Genomic DNA, 9,252 nt, shown 5'->3' on the forward strand with positions numbered 1-9,252 from the left:
CTGATACTGACATATACTATTCCTGAGAACTCCAACACTTTTAAGAATGATTTTGTGTTATATTTTAAAATTTTTTGTAATTTTGCATTTGCTATTTTAATGTCTCATTTATTTTATTAATTTTCGAGTTATTTTAATATGCCGTGCCAACACAATTGCACGTGCACTGACTTCATCTGCTGTTGTCCCTATTGTGATTAGTGGTAAGATCTGATGGAAGTCCCTGAAGAAGAAAATGGTACAGCTGGCTATAGGACTATATTTTTTACACAAACATTGAATTGTTCTCTGAATATTATATGAGGTACTGGAACTCGTCTGAAACAACTGAAGTGCATTCCTGCATCAATTACCAGTACTACTTTACTTTGAAATGTTACGGAGACTGTACGTGTCGTAGGCGTAGACTGTCAGCGCAGTAGTCGGGTGGCCCTACGCCTGTTGTGGCGATGGTATTAATTTCACAGTGGCGAGGGAATTCGTTTCGTCTTAGCTCAGGCAATTACACAAAATATTTGTGAGTGATACACGCAAACTTTTCTTGTCAGTCATTTTACCTATTGCTGGAAATGAGATCAAAATGCCTTCAGTACTTCCCTGAGATGTTTTACAGATTATGACTTATATGTAAGTTTGTAATGGCAGAAAGAAAATATTTTTGGTGATATATACTGATGGAAAAAAAATTGCAACACCAAAAAGTAATCGATGTAGAGTAATATAATTTCGGGAATACATTTGTCTAGGTAACATATTTAAGTGATTAACACTGGTAGATCACAGGTTAATGTAAGCCTGAGATAAGCCATTGAAAATGTGAAGCACTGGTACATTAATAACCTCTGTAACCACCATAATGGAAACCTGCATGCATTATGTTGTAAGGGCACCAGATACAAATACAAAATACATGTGTTTTATTCCACCTCTGAAAATGTTTACATGCAATTGGTGCCTTCAGTGTTAACATAATAACAATAGCAATAATAATAATAATATAAATTTGGGCAAATGTCATCAACTACAATATAATAATCCAAGATGGATACAACACATATTTATGCAAATGTCAATAACAACAAAAAGTTTCGTAACAGATCAGTTACAAGATAAATGAACTACAGGGGTCACTCCAAAAGAAATGCACACTATTTCTGTAAAAATACAGTTTTCATTCTGCATTTGTGAAAGTTTTACAGTGTGTAGATACAAACCTTCCCACTTGTTTTCAAACTTAGTTCAATCTGTTCCTGTGAGTGGCGCTGTCACAGCATGTCTCCAAGATGGCTGCTACACTTGACGTTCGTCAGAAGCAATGTGCTGTCATAGAATTCCTGTGCTGTGGAAACGAGGCAGTGGGAAACATCCACAAGAGATTGAAAAAGGTGTACGGAGATGCTGCTGTCAATCGCAGTACAGTTAGTCCGTGGCCAAGCAGGTTATGTGACGAAAGCGGGCACGGCAATATTGAGGACCGTCCTCGCAGCGGCAGGCCTCGTACTGCACACACTCCAGACAATGTGCAGAGAGTTAACGAATTGGTGACTGCTGACAGACGCATCAGAGTGAACGAATTGTTGCGCTACATTGGGATAGGGAAGGAAGTGTTTGCAGAATACTGAAGTTGTTGGCGTTAAAAAAGGTTTGTGCCAGGTGGGTTCCCGGCACCTGGCGGGCCTCACGTCCAAAAATTTTAACTGCTAACACAGCCAATACAAGGAGCTGCAAATCAAAATGATGGATATTTCGTCGCCCAGCCAGGCATTCCCCAGCAAGCTCTACAACAAATACAGGAACACTTTAATGAAGCTTCAGAAGACAACTCTCAATACACAGTTTAATAAAAATTGCCTAGCTAATAATGTAATTCCATATTATATCAAAAACTCTGTGAATAGCATGTCATCTGCACCAAAGAAAGTGTAACAGAAAGTGGAGATTTTGTGGCTAAAGCATGAAATTAGGGAATTATATGCTAAAAAGTAGTTGCTTAGCACTAAACTTTACCAAACACATTTAGATTTGGCCAACAAATTTACAATACCAGCTCACTTTGAGGAAATAACAGAGAGAGAAAAGGCATATATTCAGAAAGTAATGCAAGAAAAACGAGAGAAACAAAACAGAAAACTCAACAGAATAATCAACAGCACAAACACACCCACTAAAAACAATCTCAACCAACAATATAAGTTCCATGATGGAATTGTTAACCTACCTGACATAAATCTTACCGAACAAGAAAAGAACCTACTAGAAAAAGGGCCAAAACACAACATTAACACTAACATATCACACAAAACAATAGAAAACCTAATAACGGAATCAGGAGACATTTTACAGGAACAAGAAAGACTCAGCACCCCAGAGTTTAATGCAAACTAGACAAGAGAATTAGTAGCTGCAGAAATATCACAGATAATCAGAACACACAAATCCACAATTATTTCTAATCATAAAACATCAGAGGAAATCACAGCCAGCAAACTTAAAATAAATTAAAACAGAACAATGCCATAGTAACAAGAGCAGACAAAGAGAATATTACTGTAATTATGAATGAAAAGGAAAACACAGAGAAAACACTAGATTTTCTCAAAGACAACAACATCACAAAACTGATCAGAAAAAAACATTCAACAGACACTGTAAAACATCAATAATACATTCTCAAAAAGCCAGGTAAAGAGGATGACACAGGAAAATGCAAAAGCACCCACCCTAAATGCCCTACCAAAGGTTCACAAGGATAATATCCCATTAAGACCCGTAATTAACTTCCAAAATGCTCCATCCTACTACATAGCCCATCAAACACACGCACTACTTAAAACGCTGTACACGTTTGATAACAACAGGAATCTGGAAAACTCAAAGGAGTTAATAGACAGAATCAAGAACATACACATACCGGACACAGCAACCCTCATATCATTCGACGTCACATCAATGTACTCTTGCCTTCCAATAAATGAAACAATCATCGTCATCACACGAATATTAAAACAACAAGGAAACATACCAGACACACAAATCAATGAAATAACCAACATACTCAAGACCATTACATCACAAAATAATTTTGTATTCAATAAATAATTTTATTCTCAACACGAAGGACTGCCAATGGGATCACAACCTGGACAATCTTCAGACCCATAATAAAACCAAAGAACTACAGGTTATATACTGGTACCGTTATGTCAATGCCTGATTGATGAACCACATACACACATAGAACAGCTACACAATGAAATAAGCAACTTACACCAAAAATTAACTTCACATTAGAAACAGAAACTAACAACACACTACACACTACACTTTCTAGATCTCACCATACAAAAAACAAACAACACACACAACTTCACAATATTCAGGAAACTGACAACCACAAGCACCACCATTCACAACCTATCAAACCACCCATTGACACATAAGCATGCAAACTTCTGTTTCTTCATGGGTGTTCTGTTTAATCTGTGGAGCATGAATCTGAACTACACACAAGAACTAAACAAAATAAAACAAATAGCAGCAGAAAATGGTTGTACCCTCATATGGTAGACAAGTTAAATGAAACAATATGCAAATAGTACAAAAATGAACACAGAACACACCACACACACACACACACAAATCCTCACCCAGCACAGAACAACACAAAACACAACAGAGCAACAACACACACATGAAACGAAATGGCACATACTCACCTGCAATAAGAGCAAAAGCATGTGGCAACTTATTAATATGAATACTAATAGAGGAAAACAACTACAAAGTGATATTACCTTAAAAATAGAAGGAAAATTAGTCTCCAGTGGGAAAGAAACAGCAGAGGAATTCAATAACTACTTTACAGAAACAATAGAAAACCTGGCTGACCATCTTAAAAATAGCTGTCCCTTGCAACTAGAACCAAACTTATGCTCTGAGACACTATTTTTAAGGCCTACATCTGCAATTGAAATAGAAAAGACACTTCATAGCAAAATTAAAAAAAAATCATCTGCTGGACAAGATCAAATTCCATGCTTCCTCCTCCATAATTGCAGTAACTATCAGTAAACCCCTAGCCCACATAATAAACTTCTCATTCCTGAATGGTGCATTTCCTGGTATGCTCAAAATTGCAAAAATTATACCTGTCCACAAAAAAGAAAGCAAAGAGGATCCCAGTAATTATCGACCCATTGCACTGCTTTCAACTTTTAGTAAAGTATTTGAATATATAATGGCCACCAGAATCATGTCCTTTCTAGACAAAGAAAATATCCTGTCACCTGCTCAGTTCGGCTTCCAAAGTAAGAAAGCTACAACTGATGCAATACAAGAATTTCTAGATCATGCACTGGAGCTTGTGGACAAAAAACTCCCAGCCATAGGTATCTTCCTAGATCTAACAAAGGCCTTCGACATGGTTAATCATAGTATACTTTTGCAAAAGATGAATTCCTATGGAATAAGAGGAAATGCCTATGACTGGTTTAAAAGCTATCTGGAAGATCAACAGCAGTATGTCGAATTAAATGAACCTAAGTTCTCGGGTACAGCTAGCACTGTACATTCCTCCATACATACCATAAAGCAAGGCGTTCCCCAAGGCTCCGTCCTGGGACCCTTGCTGTTCTTACTTTACATAAATGACCTTCCTCACAGCCTACCAGACACAAAAACCCTTTGTTTGCTGATGACACCTCTGTACTCATATCTGCGCCCGAACAAATTCTCCAGTCTAATATAGATAGGACCACAGATCAAATAAGTTGATGGCTTCAAAGTAACAGCCTGCTTCTTAATGCAAAAAAGACAAATGGAATAACCTTCCACTCTGGCCAAAACAGAAATCCATTATTACCAACTATATCACTGGACAAAATAATGTTAAACTTGAAAATGAAATAAAATTTTTGGGGGTCACTATTACTGATACGCTCACATGGAAAGGGCGCATTGACATTACCAGCACAAAACTTAATAAAGTATGCTTCATGATTAAATCAATAAGGAACGTCACTAACACAAGTACCCAAACCACTATGTACCGTGCACTCTTTCACTCTGTACTTAACTACGGAATCTTCTTCTTCTGGGGCCAAAATTCTGAATCAATTAAGATATTCAAACTGCAAAAGAAGATAGTCAGAACAATTATGTTCAAAAACCAAAGAGACACTTGTAAACCATTATTTAAGAAACTAAATATTTTGCCCCTCCCATGCCAATACATACTATAATTATTATTCTTTACCAAAAAAAGTATCAACAAAATTAGCAAAAATATGGATTACATCGATTATGACACAAGATCAAAAACCTCTCTAAGAATACTTCCCCACTCAACAAAATTATACAGTGATGGTGTCAATTGCATTGGAATAAAATTATATAACCATCTTCCAACTTTTATACAAGAAATAAATAAATTCAAACAGATGGTGAAATCTTTTTTAATAAAAGACTGCTTTTATACCATCCAGGAATATTATGAATCAAAATTGTCTTAGTGCACGATAATGTATCAAAGCTGAATGTTATTAAGTCAATTTTGTCACATCATGTAAAAATTCTCCGTGAAGCTGTAACTTTAAGTAACATAATTTGTAGGTAATGTAATATAATCATTCTTCTGTGTTCTTGTTTACTGTTTTAGACTACTGTAAACTGTATATTTGTATTGACTTATCCCATATCAGTTGTACAAGCCATTGTACTGATTTGACCTATGGGACAAATAAATAATAAATAAACAATAACAAGATCGTTCACAGAATAGGCAACATATTAAAGAAACAGGGACTCCAAATAGGATACAGGACAGAGAACACAACACAGAAAAAGATAAGAACACAAGAAACACCCATGGATAAATTTAACAGATCAGGAATATATGAACTCACATGCAACACTTGCCAGTCAGTATACGTAGGACAAACATGCAGAAACTTCAAAACAAGATATTCGGAACATCTCAGAGCTTGTAAAAGCAACAGCTCCCATAGCACATTTGCTGACCACCTTATAGTCAACAATCACCACCCAACCATAATAGAAACAGACTTAAGAATACTAAAAACCCAGCCACAGCTTATACAGCAAACTGACTATTGAGGAAAACTTAATACACAGAAGGCAATAGCAGAAGGAAATCAGGTCTTAAACGGATACACTACACTCTCCAATGGCACACTATTTAGCACATTAAAGGAACTTTACAAATAAAAACTGCACAACAGATAAAGTCTACACACACACAAAATGCAAACAAAATTCAAATTTGGCGCCGAACTCTCTGGTAAACAAATGAACACGCTCTGGGCTGAGACACACAACAAACCACAATCACAGTGTGTTCTGGTGTAGTGAAAAAGTGTTTTACTACGTTATTTGTGGAAAATACTTGTAATAGTTACGTATGCATGACAACATCTCAGCGTGATGCGGAGAATGCAAGTGCTTGCCACATGAAAACGTAAGTAAATACGAAAATAGGCGCGAAAAACTAAATTACATTCTAAAAGATAGGTTAACTCCCAGCAAAAAACTTTCCCATTAACATCGTTTGGTTGCAGATGACAAGCAACCTGTAGCAATTAACACAAAAGTGGTACATAAAATTCATACACACCAAATGTAAAGGTATTTACAAAAAAAGAAACGATCTGTTGTTTGAACTAGAAATACACATAATTTTATAATCATTTACCAAATATGTTCACATTGCAGAATAAATAAAAACGAAAACCCACTGATGGTGCCGAAACATGTTTGAGTACTGAGAAAAACGGTGTTTTGTGTAACGCGGACCTCACATCCAAAAACTTTAACATATGTACAGTTTGCAGTTAATTTATTCTTTCTTATAAGGAAAGTGGGTAATTTTTCACATACTCGAGGAACTCTTGAGCAGCGTAAATTAATTTACTTTTGATCCACCTTATTTACTGGCGCTGTGTAGGCATTTTTAGGTAATTTGTTGAAGCAGACAGGACCAAGATTTTTGTACCTGTTGTGTGTCTTTGCAAGCCTAACACATGCCAAATCAATTGTATGTCCACTTATGTTATGGTCATGAAATGCCCTCCTTAAGTCAAATTTACTCAAATTCTCATTAACGAAGACGAGGGAGTTGTGAATATACAGGCCAGACACTGTAATTATATTGTTGTTGTTGTTGTGGTCTTCAGTCCTGAGACTGGTTTGATGCAGCACTCCATGCTACTCTATCCTGTGCAAGCTTCTTCATCTCCCAGTACCTACTGCAACCTACATCCTTCTGAATCTGCTTAGTGTATTCATCTCTTGGTCTCCCCCTACGATTTTTACCCTCCACGCTGCCCTCCAATACTAAATTGGTGATCCCTTGATGCCTCAGAACATGTCCTACCAACCGATCCCTTCTTCTGGTCAAGTTGTGCCACAAACTTCTCTTCTCCCCAATCCTATTCAATATTTCCTCATTAGTTATGTGATCTACCCATCTAATCTTCAGCATTCTTCTGTAGCACCACATTTCGAAAGCTTCTATTCTCTTCTTGTCCAAACTATTTATCGTCCATGTTTCACTTCCATACATGGCAACACTCCATACGAATACTTTCAGAAATGACTTCCTGACACCTAAATCAATACTGGATGTTAACAAATTTCTCTTCTTCAGAAACGCTTTCCTTGCCATTGCCAGCCTACATTTTATATCCTCTCTACTTCGACCATCATCAGTTATTTTGCTCCCCAAATAGCAAAACTCCTTTACTACTTTAAGTGCCTCATTTCCTAATCTAATTCCCTCAGCATCACCCGACTTAATTAGACTACATTCCATTATCCTTGTTTTGCTTTTGTTGATGTTCATCTTATATCCTCCTTTCAAGACACTGTCCATTCCATTCAACTGCTCTTCCAAGTCCTTTGCTGTCTCTGACAGAATTACAATGTCATCGGCGAACGTCAAAGTTTTTATTTCTTCTCCATGAATTTTAATACCTACTCCGAATTTTTCTTTTGTTTCCTTTACTGCTTGCTCAATATACAGATTGAACAACACCGGGGACAGGCTACAACCCTGTCTTACTCCCTTCCCAACCACTGCTTCCCTTTCATATCCCTCAACTCTTATAACTGCCATCTGGTTTCTGTACAAATTGTAAATAGCCTTTCGCTCCCTATATTTTACCCCTGCCACCTTTAGAATTTGAAAGAGAGTATTCCAGTCAACATTGTCAAAAGCTTTCTCTAAGTCTACAAATGCTAGAAACGTAGGTTTGCCTTTCCTTAATCTTTCTTCTAAGATAAGTCGTAAGGTCAGTATTGCCTCACGTGTTCCAGTGTTTCTACGGAATCCAAACTGATCTTCCCCGAGGTTGGCGTCTACTAGTTTTTCCATTCGTCTGTAAAGAATTCGCGTTAGTATTTTGCAGCTGTGACTTATTAAGCTGATAGTTCGGTAATTTTCACATCTGTCAACACCTGCTTTCTTTAGGATTGGAATTATTATATTCTTCTTGAAGTCTGAGGGTATTTCGCCTGTTTCATACATCTTGCTCACCAGATGGTAGAGTTTCGTCAGGACTGGCTCTCCCACGGCCGTCAGTAGTTCCAATGGAATATTGTCTACTCCGGGGGCCTTGTTTCGACTCAGGTCTTTCAGTGCTCTGTCAAACTCTTCACGCAGTATCGTATCTCCCATTTCATCTTCATCTACATCCTCTTCCATTTCCATAATATTGTCCTCAAGTACATCGCCCTTGTACAGACCCTCTATATACTCCTTCCACCTTTCTGCTTTCCCTTCTTTGCTTAGAACTGGGTTTCCATCTGAGCTCTTGATATTCATACAAGTGGTTCTCTTATCTCCAAAGGTCTCTTTAATTTTCCTGTAGGCGGTATCTATCTTACCCCTAGTGAGATAGGCCTCTACATCCTTACATTTGTCCTCTAGCCATCCCTGCTTAGCCATTTTGCACTTCCTGTCGATCTCATTTTTGAGACGTTTGTATTCCTTTTTGCCTGTTTCACTTACTGCATTTTTATATTTTCTCCTTTCATCAATAAAATTCAGTATTTCTTCTGTTACCCAAGGATTTCTACTAGCCCTCGTCTTTTTACCTACTTGATCCTCTGCTGCCTTCACTACTTCATCCCTCAAAGCTACCCATTCTTCTTCTACTGTATTTATTTCCCCCATTCCTGTCAATTGCTCCCTTATGCTCTCCCTGAATCTCTGTACAACCTCTGGTTCTTTTAGTT

The sequence above is a fragment of the Schistocerca serialis genome, chromosome 9, assembly GCF_023864345.2.
Source record: "Schistocerca serialis cubense isolate TAMUIC-IGC-003099 chromosome 9, iqSchSeri2.2, whole genome shotgun sequence".
Taxonomy (NCBI): Eukaryota; Metazoa; Arthropoda; class Insecta; order Orthoptera; family Acrididae; genus Schistocerca; species Schistocerca serialis.